Source organism: Ictidomys tridecemlineatus, chromosome 1 (genome assembly GCF_052094955.1).
Source record: "Ictidomys tridecemlineatus isolate mIctTri1 chromosome 1, mIctTri1.hap1, whole genome shotgun sequence".
NCBI classification, from domain to species: domain Eukaryota; kingdom Metazoa; phylum Chordata; class Mammalia; order Rodentia; family Sciuridae; genus Ictidomys; species Ictidomys tridecemlineatus.
In genome coordinates, this window is record NC_135477.1 from 215,174,082 (window position 1) to 215,186,333 (window position 12,252).

General features: G+C 33.1%; 1 protein-coding gene across 6 annotated transcripts in view; it reads right to left on the reverse strand.

The window, feature by feature from the left end:
* Nucleotides 1-12,252, reverse strand: part of Ipo11 (importin 11) — a 207,335-nt gene that overhangs the window by 9,407 nt on the left and 185,676 nt on the right. The window lies entirely within an intron of this gene.

Consider the following 12,252-nt stretch of genomic DNA (forward strand, 5'->3'; position numbering starts at 1 on the left):
TATCTAACTGCAAACAAAATATGACTGCTTTAATTCAGGGTTTTTCAAAGTTGGCACTATTTTTGGTGAACAATTCATTATTGGGAGGAGGGCTGTTCTAAGGGCATAGCATGTTTAGAAGCATCCTTATCTCCTACGCATTCATGCCAGCAGCACTAACTTGCCCTATATGGCAAGAGAGAAAGAGAGAGAGAGAAAAAAAGTCAATGCCATTAAGTCCCCAGGAGAACAAAATAACACTCCACTAAGAACCGCATTAAATAAAGATCTTTCATTTTCATATTATTTATATATAACATACTTTATTCACATAATGACAAAAAACATTTTCAGTTTCTTCCTGTGGGGGAAAAATTAACTCCAATTTAAGTTCAAGAAAGGTTATAAATAACACCTGAATAGTTTCTATAACAAAAGCCTTCCTCTTTTACATCTGCTTTATTTTAAAGTATTTGATTTTAAGGTAACATTTCTAGAAAACCAGATGACTTATTATCCTTGCATACACTGCACATGTGGAATAGGAAATAAAGACAGAACTACACAAAGCTGTTTTAAAGTCTGTCATAGATAATTTTACCTTGCTAGAGTTCACATAAAAATGAGTTAAAGTGGTTAGGATATAATGAAATCTAAACCATTTAATCTGTAAATTCTTTAGCTAATAAATATTCTTTCAGCAGAAGTGATGATCTGTGAACATATCATTACTGAATTCAGTGGACATATTCTTTCTCATATTTTCTTTATCTAATTCTGATTAATGGCAGCATACCTTAGCTTTTGATATATTATGTCTTTATTCCTATTATATAGTTAGGATACCATTAAGAAGCAATTACTTTTAATGTACTGCTTAAAAGAAAAAGTTGCTGTATTACTTGATCAATTTGATTATTTAAGAAATATTCTAAAATGAAGACACAAGTATAAATATTAATAAAATATAATTCTTAGTATTTAAATTGCTTAAGATCTTATGCCTGCCTTTCAAATAATAGTATATGAATTTTGTTTTCCATAAAGCATCCTCCAGCCCCTCCCAGAGACATTCTACCATTGAGGTACAGCCCCAGTATTCCACTTACGTTTTTGAATTTTGAGACAGGATTGCTGGGGTTGGCCTCAAATTTTCAATTCTCCTGCCTCACCTTCCTGAGTAGCTGGGATTACAGGAATATACCACTGTGCCTGGCCTTTTACATTTTACTAAGATTTTTTTTAAACAATTCTTTATTTTATATGAAGCTAAATTTTCTGGTAAAACATCCTCAGGTCGGATTGGACCCCAACTTCCTTAATAAGACTCCTATGGCACAAGCATTATCAAGAATCAATAAATGGGATGGATTCAAACTAAAAGGCTTCTTCTTGATAAAAGAAACAATCAGTAAGGCGAATAGAGAGCCTACTAATTGGGAACAAATTCTTACCACAAGCATGTCAGATAGAGCATTAATCTCTAAAAAAATATAAAGAACTCAAAAATCTTAACACCAAAGAAACAAATAACCCAATCAATAAATGGGCCAAGGAACTGAACAGATACTTCTCAGAAGATACATAATCAATCAACAAATATATGAAAAAATGTTCAACATCTCTAGAAATTAGAGAAATGCAAATCAAAACTAAGATTTCATCTCACTCCACCCAGAATGGCAGCTATTACGTATACAAACAACAATAAGTGTTAGCGAGGATGTGGGGAAAAAGCACACTCATACATTGCTGGTGAGACTGCCAATTGGTGCAGCCAATATGAAAGCAGTATGGAGAATCCTTGGAAAACTTAGAATGGAAACACTATTTGACCCAGCTATCCCACTCCTTGGTCTATATCCAAAGGACTTAAAAACAGCATTTTACAGGGATATAGCCACATTAATGTTTATAGCAGCACAATTCACAGTAGCTACACTGTGGAACCAACCTAGATGCCCTTTAGTAGATGAATGGATAGAGAAAATGTGGTATGTACACATAAGGGAATATTATTCAGTATTAAAAGAGAATAAAATCATGGCACTTGCAGGTAAGTGGATGGAGCTGGAGAATATAATGTAAGTGAAATTAGCCAATCCCCAAAAAACAAATTTGCCAAATGATTTATCATTTAAGGATGATTTAAGGATACTGATTCATAATATTCTGTAGGGGGTGGGGGAATGGGAGGATTAAATGAATTCTAGATAGGGCAAAGGGGAAAAGGGGAGGGAGAAAAATGGAGGGGGCAAAGAGATACGAAAGACTGTGGAATACATGGTCATCATTACCCTAAGTACATGTATGAAGATACAAAGGATGTGACTCTACTTTGTGTACAACCAGAGATATGAAAAATTGTGATCATGATGTGTAATATGAATTGTAATGCATTCTGTTGACATATATAACGAATTAAAATTTTAAAAAAGTTGAGACTACATTATCCGTAGACCTGATTATAAGCAGAAGTTAAAACAACAACAACAAAAAACAAAGTCCTTAGAAACATCCACTACTGGGTATTAACAGGCATTGTTAGGCTACAATAATTCAAATAGTGGTCAACAGGTTGTAATTTGGAACTTCTGAAATACAACAGACTATTAATTAATTTTGGACAAGATGGTAGTTATAAAAAAGAAAGTAGGGAGGGAAAAAATAGCTGGCACTCTACTGCATTAGTTTATCAAATTTTCCAGATGGATTAAAGACTTACACAAGTAAATCTTTTAAAACATGAAAATTATGTTCTTGAGAGTGGGGTGGTAATTTTAAGTATGCAGACACCACACAAGTAAAATATGCTGGAGGCAACACGGATTTCTTTAATCTATAAAAAGCTTGTTCTGGTTATTGGTTGCTGTGTAACTACTACTCCTAGGAAGTACAAAATAAAAGAACTGGGAAGCATAAAATCACAACTATTTTTTAATGTTCATAAATTCTGTAGATGGGGAATTTGTGAGGGCAGAGCAAGATGAACCATCTCTGCTCCATGATCTCCAGGGCTTTATTTGGAAAGACTTGAAGGCTAATGGTGACTCAAGTATTCCGGTTGCTGGAATTATCGGAATTGTCACGAACTGGTAAGTCGAACACTTAATGTTGGTTGTTAACTGAGACCTTGATGGGGGAAAGTAGGACTTTCTTACAATATGGTAGCTGGGAGAACAAATATTCCTAGAAAAGTAGATGGAAACTATATCTTATGCTTTATACTTGAAAGCCATAAAATATCAGCAAGTTCAAGAAGATTCAAGGGGAAGAAATATGAATCCAACTTGTCAAGTGGAAAGAGTGAAAAAGAATCATACTTTATGAAAAGCATGTTGCTGGGTGTAGTGATGCATGCCTATAATCTCAGCAGCTCAGGAGGTTGAGGCAAGAGGACTGCAAGTTCAAAGCCAGCTTCAGCAAATTAGTGAGGCCCTAAGCAATTCAATAAGACCCAATCTCTAAATAAAATAAAAAAATGGCTGGGGATGTAGCTCAGTGGTTAAGTGCCCCTAGGTTCAATCCCTGGTCCCCCCTAACCCTGCAAAAAAAGAAGAGGCTCATGCATGTGAATGATATTATAATGATCATTCTTGGAAAATAAAATCTGCCACAGAATTCATACTTCAAAGAAAAACACATAAATAAAACCTACATATTTCCAATGGGAAAATGGGGGTGCAGGGAGACATAAGCAAACCATTTATCAAAGGAATATAAATGAACTGAAAAATGCTTAGTTTCCTTCATAATTAAAAGAGTACATTAAACATTGAGTTTATGAGTACATTACTCATCCTAGTGACTAGAATGTGACTAACACATGGGGACTGCTGGACACACTCATCAATAATTCAGTAGTATCATCACTATTGCCGAAACATGTCTTTTTCTATCCAGCATATTCACTTCTAGGGATTTTCTTGTCAAATTTTGAAGTATACAAAGACAGGCGAGAAATTATGTTTACTGAAGCACTCATTGTTTACAAATAACCCCGAAGTGGAAACAATCTCAATCTCCCTCAAGAGCAGAGGTTCTCAAATATTTTTACCATAGGGCCTTTAAAAATTTTAAATTTAAAAGTTATTGATGACCTCAACAAAATTTGTTTATATAGGTATTATATATCTACCAATACTTACTGAATTAGAAATGAGAAAAATTTAAAATTATTTGTTAACTCATTTAAAATAACAATAAACCCATTACATGTTAAACAATACATTCTTAGGGAAAACAATTTTTTCAAAACCAAAATACCCCTTTAGGGAGTAAAGTGACATTGTTCATTTTTTTATTTTTTAAATCTCTGTAATATTTGGTTTAATAGAAGACAGCTAGATTTTCATATTTATTTCTGTACTTAATTTGTTGTGTTTTGGATGAAGAAAAATCAGCCTTTTCCAGATATATAGTTGGAAAATGGTGGAGTATTTAAGAGGGTCTGCAGATCATATACTTTTCTTTGAAACTATTCTAAAACTCACAAAAAGTATTTTCTTAAAGGTCAGTTACAACAAGAAATCTGAAACCATAACACAGACTTTTCTTTCCCTGTTACATTAAAATCTACTGGACTACCCATTTTGCCCTTTTAATAAGTCTTTTACCCTTGAAAGATTTTTTTTAGAACATGAATTCAATGTTGGTCATTTGGAAAATATTGGTTCAGTGAGTTCTTCCAAATGTTGAAACATTTAATTATCAAAACATTACAATCTTAACACCACTGCCAATTGCATGAAAAAAACACCAGGAAACTATCAAACTCATGGGGATACAAGATGAAACTTTTCCAAAACTTTCATTTTTGCTTGAAGGTGCAAGATTTAGTACTGGCAACAATTATTGTTTGTTGTTTTTCTTAAAGTAACAAGCTTTCTTTTCAAGAAAATGTATTCCAAATATCCAAGTGTGAATAACCATGGGTTTTTTTTTTTTTGTCGGTTCTTTCACATTCAAATGATGCTGCTTGAAAAAGGTAGTAATTCAAATGCACTAAACTTCAAGACAACCACTGTTACAGAGAATATTCCCAATTTGACACAAACAATATTTAAAATATATATATTCAAAGTAGAGACTTAATAAAATTAATAATGTGTACCATTTTATTAACTACATTCTGAAATAAAAATAATAGAACTGCCAGGGAAGAATATATACTATAAATAATTAGTATAATATGCTTCCTTTGCCTTTATGCCAGAGTCACATACAACAATTTTTTGAACCCACAATGCTTTTGCAGTACTGGTGCACAGTTCACACAATAAAAGGGGTACATAATATCTTACCATTATTTCATATTTCAAGAGTATAACTTAATACTCTTGAAGGGGTTGTGAGGACCCTCAGTTGTCTGTGGACACCATTTTAAGAACTGCTTAAGAGAGGCATGAGATGAAAATCCATTCAACAGAATGCCATCTTATGTAGCCATTAAGTGAAATGATGTGAATCTAAATTGTTGTTCATGAAATCTATTTATTACATTTAAGAAAAATGAGCATCTATGATCCCTCCTTGGGAAGGCTAAGGCAGAAGAATCACACTTGAGGCTAACCTAGGCAGTCTAGTGAGATCCTGCCTCAAAATAAATAACTAACTAACTAAATAAATAAATAAATGGTGCTGTTGGGCAGACTGGATGTAGCTCAGTGGGAAAGCACTAGCATGCATTAAACCCTGAATTCAATCCCCAGTCCCACAAAACAAGCAGATGTGTAGCAGTTGTAATTTATAAAATACATACAGATCATACATTTATATATGCAAATAAATTATTAGGAAAGATATATATCATATATCATAGCACTAGTAAAGGTTTCTTGAGGAAAGGATATTTCATATCATGTTTCTTTTATAGTTTTTAGATTAGTATACATACAGATCATACATTTATATATGCAAATAAATTATTAGGAAAGATATATATCATATATCATAGCACTAGTAAAGGTTTCTTGAGGAAAGGATATTTCATATCATGTTTCTTTTATAGTTTTTAGATTAGTATAGGTTACTGATATAATTTTAAAAAAATCTCTTCAAACTGGCAACTTCCATATGTAGAACAATCCTTTAAAAAGAATTCTTAATTTTCTTCCTCTGAAAGATAGGTTCCTTATAAAAAATACAACATTACTAATAATTGAGAAAAAGCAGAAGAGAAAAGCAGAAATGAAAACAGGAAAAAGGGCTATGAAGGTAATTCAGTGTACATGGGCACACTACCTAAATTACTGCAAGTAAGTTATCCCAAATTAGTCCAACTTCTTCACTTACAGACCTTAAGCTTTTATTTACATTAAGCCAACACCACATTTCCAAAGTTTCTAAATAAACAGAGGCAAATTTACTAAATTCTCTTTGATTAAGGTTTGTGGTAACAATTCAAGTAAATAAGAGGGAAAGAGTGAGGTTGCCTGCCCTGTAGCACTCAAGAACAATACTGACATCATCAGGCAATTAATTAATCAACTAAAACAATAACAACACCCTTCAGAAGTCATTAGTTTATATGGTTCCAAAGGCATTTTCAATAGAGTTTTCTTTTCCAATGTCTTTTGATGATTATTATGTAGCCTACTGTGAAGGATCATAACTCCTGTGATCTCAAACTACTATCACAGGAAGAACTGTTATCTCAGGAGAATGCCTGATTATCAATTTGTGTCTTTATTACATCTCAGCTAGGTTATTTCAATTTCATTATTTCCCATCCTCTTAGACTGCTTTAATGTCACTTGCAACCCTGCAGTTTTTAAGAGCTCAATTGCCTACTGCAACAGTGTTTTTCAAACATTTGGAGTAAATTTAACTCTGGTTTTTGGGGTTTTACTTGTAAGGAAAGCTATGTTCAGACTACAAGTTTGAAATATTTACTATTTTTATACAGTCAGTCTTAGATAACTTTATGCAAAGATGACTCTTTACATGTTTCAATATCGTCTGGAAATGAAGATAAGGATGTATTAACAGTAGTGTAACAATCAGGTAATAAAATTTAAAAAAAAGGTACATTCTGTGCAAAGCATAAATAAATCCTTGCATTTCAAGAACATGGCCTGGTAATAAGCTAATAGTATTAAATATTTTAAAAACAACAATATATGCTCTATTGATCAAAATACACCAGAAGACAGGTTCTGAGGCAGTAATATTCCTTAGAACAAAAAAGGCTTTAATAAAGATCAAGGCTTTTTGCACATGGTGTTTGTATGTGGAATGACTACAAAGGAAAAATAATTCATTTTGAAGATGTTCTTTGACTGTGATTGTAGAGAGGCCATGAAAAGTAGTTACATAACCATAGCAGGAAGTACTGTTGGGTACTTGACAAAGTAAACAAACTGCTTTTAAGGGAATGTTGAAGTGTGAGGATTTATACACATTTTTCATAAATTGGACCTAAAGATAATCAGATTTGGTAGAAAAATCTGTAACAAGTGGCAACCAATAATGTAAGTGATAACAAATAAGTAATAACCAAAACATATAGATAAAAGTTAATGGTAAAACTCTTTTCTTTGCAAAACGAGACACAATAATTTGTATTCATTATTTTTTAAAAATTTCTAAAAGATGGAGAAAGGAAGATAGATTTTACTTGTTAATAATATTATCATATCAACAAAAACACTCAAAATGAGAATTTGGGGTTGATTCAATTTTATTAACAAACCAGTTTCTGAATATAGCTTCCCCCCACCCCCCATCTATCTACAAATTTTATAAAGTTGCTATGTGCCAAAGGCTGAAGAAAAAAATGAAAACATTTTAGCAATTTTGAAAGGGAAAAAAATCATATAGCAAGTCACCAGGCAGCAAGCATGAGTACTTCTGTTATTTTTTTTTAAAAACCAATAATGTAATTAAAATAAACCTGACAATTAGTTTAAAATACAGAGGTTTTCAGAAATTATCTTTGACACTGTCATGCTTTATGTGAGCAGACTATAAATAATTCACATCAATGACTAAAGAAAAATCTATAAGACAGGGTGATGACTCCCTCTGTCATCAAAATAAAACTTAATGTTTATAGCAGCACAATTCACAGTAGCCAAAATACGGAAACAGCCTAGGTGTCCATCAATAGATGAATGGGTAAAGAAAATGTAGTATATTTACACAATGGATTTTTATTCAGCCATAAAGAAAAAATAAAATTATGGCATCTAAAGAAAAATGGATAGAACTAGAGGCCATTATGTGAAGTAAGTCAAATCAGAAGGTTAAGTGTTGTATGTTTTCTCTTATATGCAGAAGCTAGAGAGGAAAAATGAAAAGATAGGGGTAGATCTCATGAAAATCAAAGGGAGATTAGTAGAGGAAAGGACCCAGAGGGTGGGAAGTGGGGAGGGAAGGGAGTGATACTGGCCCAATTATATTGTTTATTGTGTACATACATTAATACATTAATATGAAACAACAAATCCTATCAGTATATACAACTAACTATAAAACACCAATAAAAAAGTAGGAAAAAACAAAAATTGAAAATTTTACAAATTGAGGAGAGATTAAATAATTTTTATCTACAATAGTAAAATTGTCTTCAAAAGAATTTAGTAATATAATAATAAGTAAAAGTTCTTCTTTCATTATGTGTTACAAAGTTGTCAACTTGATTGCATTGTTTCTAATAAGAAGTTTGCTATCATTCACATCTCTGTTCCCCTTATCTGCAGTTTTACTTTTGTTTCAGTAATGGATCACAGTCCAAAAATATTAAAAGAAAAATTCCAGAAATAAACAATTCAAGAATTTTAAACTCCATGCCATTCTGAGTAGCATGATAAATCTCAAGCAGCCCTTCTCATTCTTGCCAGGGACATGAATCATTTCTGTGCAGTGTTTTGACAACATATATGCAACCTCCCTGCTAAGTTATTTAGTAGCCATCTGTGTTATCGGATTAAATGTGGTTGTTATCAGTATAGTAGGGACTTGTGTTCCAGAAACCTTTACACAGTAATCTAACACTACATTACAAGGCCCACATTATTTACGTCACTTCAGATCACCATGTAAGGCCTATCTCATCTCATATCATCACAAAGAAGGGTGACAGCAGTATAGTAATATATTTACAGAGAAAGGGAGAGAGAGAGAAAACAGAGAACTTCACATAACTTTTATTACTGTAATAATTGGTCTACTTTATTACTAGTTATTTCTTCCTATGGCTAATTTATAAAGTAAACATGGTTTTAAAACATAGTATACGTAGAGTTCAGTACTATTCATAATTTTAGACACAGGAGGTCTTGGGATATATTCCCTGCAGATATGAAGGAAATACAATACTGTATAATGCACCTTTTCCATCCAACTACTTTTATAATGTTCTCCTTCGCTCTTTTAGAGCCCATTCCAGGGGCTGAGGATTGGCTGGGTTACTACTGCCTACGAAAGCAACAACATTTTTGGATCCGACAACACATTTAGGAACCACCTTAAGATGATGACTAAGTAAATCAAAATTTTCTATTATGTAACCTTTGAACTAAGCACTTATACTTTTCTTCTTAGTAAATAATTTCATTTGGGTTGAGGCTGTGGCTCAGTGGCAGAGCGCTTGCCTAGTATGTGCAAGGAACTGGGTTCAATCCTTAGCACCACATAAAAATGAAACAAATAAAATAAAGGCATGCTGTTCATCTATAACTACAAGTCTTTTTAAGAAAATTTCATTTTAAAATGAAAACAAAACCTTTACTGTTGGACATATTTTTAAAAACAATAGTTATTATCGAGAAGCAATTGCTTCCCCTTTCCCTTCAAAAAATGTCTAATGTTAAAGACATAAGAGTAAAAAATGGTATAATTCCTTGAAAAGGCACAATTTATACTTGTAACCTTGAAGTGATTAGTAAAATCAATTGTTTGTTTCAAGTTATTGGAACATTAGTGTTGTATTATAATTAGATATATTCAAGGTTAAGACACATGATTCTGTCTTAAACCATTAACAGCTGTGGTGGGAAGGGGTATATATTCCCCAAAGATAAACTTAAAATAACCCTTTTTAATGAACCATGGGCTACACCTTTGTATCGTCTTAACATATGCCCTAACTGTTCTTGATTTTACTGAGATGCCTCCTTCCTCTAGCACTTTACTTAATGCCCTTTTGGTTTTGTTCTTAATGATTTTTAATTCCATATTTCCGTGACAAAGATACCCCTCAGTAAGATAATGCAAAACAAAACAAGACAAAATAAAACAAAAATGGAACAAAAATGGAGCAAAAATTCATTATGACAGCCTTTCTATCCTCCTGAAATGTACATCCGTCCTTTTCCCCTATCTGTTCCTCAGACGCAAATAGTTTTTCCTCAGATGTGAGCGGTTTTCTTCTGTCTCACCCATCTCCAGGGACAGGCAACTTAAAACAAAAGGCAAAACAAAATGAAACAAAACAAAAGCTAAACAAAACCAAAGAAGAATCTTAAATTGGCCACCCATCCTCTCGCCCTGCCCTCAGGGGAGAGCAGTTTACCTTATCACTTACCCTCAGGCTATCAAATGGGCACTTATCAAGCAGAAACAAACTTTATTTTTAGAAAACACACACACACATCCCACCACGGAGCTCTTCAGGAATTCCCTCAGAGCCCAACTGCCACCACCGGCTTCCAGTGAGCCTCTCAACCCCCACTCCTCCCGCTTTTGAGGCTGACTGGCTGGGTCGCATGGGCGGAGCAAAAAGAGTCCCCCAATGAGCAGCTCCGTGGTCTGAAAGGGCGGGGAAACAGCCCAATGAGCATCACCGCAGAGGAGCCAATCAGCTGGCAGCTGGAAGTTTGCTGGGGCTGCTGTGAGCCAATCAGCTGGAAGTTTGCTGGGGCCACTTGGGCTATGGCTCTCAACACTGTGGCATTTTTAACATTTTTTTAAAACTAAGAAAATCTTAGTAGAGATGACAATATAAATCTACTTCAAATAGCTACTGAAATGAATAAACTTCAAATTAAATCAGCCACTTTAAAAGGTAATGGCTGTTCTATAAATCAATTCTACATATAATTAGAACAATATTGATAAAATAATCAGGCTTCAAGTAAAATTCAGGATCACAAAACGGAATCAAAAAACTCTAAGTGTTAGTTTCAAAATGATGTTCTTGCAGTACTCTTTAAGACAATATTTTGCTCATTTTGAAAATACAGTTGAATTGAGAATGAACTCTTATATGATGTTACTAATGAGGATTACATACAGAATGAAGAACAAACTTGGGCAGATTAATTTGCTAAAGATCGATATACCAGATTAACTAAAATTAATAAATAAAGTTTACACAAAAGCTGAATAATTGAATGCTTATTATTCATTGACAAATTCAGAATATTGTGAAGAAAATTATAATATTTTTTCATAGTGCCAGTGATATTAATGCTTAAAAAGATGGGGATGAGAGTGGGGAAAAGACAAATTTTTAGAGTATGCCAAGAGCTATCACCATTCTAAGTGAAGAAAATACACTTTCCATGAATTTGGATACTATACAACAGGTTCCTTTCAAGTGAAAACACTTCTGCAAGTATATTCATGGGTACGCTGTACTGAGCAAGAAAATAAATGGTAATAAGTACTTAATTAAAAAAAAAAGAATATAATATTTTTTTTGGCAACTCACAGGCTCTAAAATCTACTAATATATTTTTTCCCCTCACTTCACAGATGAGACAAAACAGCTTGAGAATGTCAAGACAGCTTGTTCAAGGTCACAAACAACAGAAAAAATACCACTAAAATTCTAGTCTTAATACCCATTAGATGTTGTCCTTCTCTCTATACTAGTTGCTAGATCTGACATAAAAGTAGAGTAAAATGAATTAAATGCAGTTTAAAGAAAGGCTGTCAGTGCAGTATTAGCCATATGCTGAGGATGAAGCCTTTGAGTTTTGACAGGAATAACTCAAGAACTGAATATACTGATTAGACAAAAATAACAATGAAAGCAAATATTAATGACTAGATGCCCAGTTTCTCCCCAAATAATTTTATATATTCATTTATGTGTATATCTATGAGGAAGATACTATTGCTGTTTTTGCTTTGCAAACGAGGAAAAAAGGCAATAATAAAGTGGTGAAGCCAGGAAAGAATTCCAAAAGTAGAACTTATTATGTGTCTCAGTCAAAAATGTATTTAAAATTTAGAGATTGATTTTTAAAGGAAAGATATTTTAGGTGTTTCCTACTATTTTCTTGTTTTTTCCTTATCAGATTCCTCTTGTGAGAATTAATGATT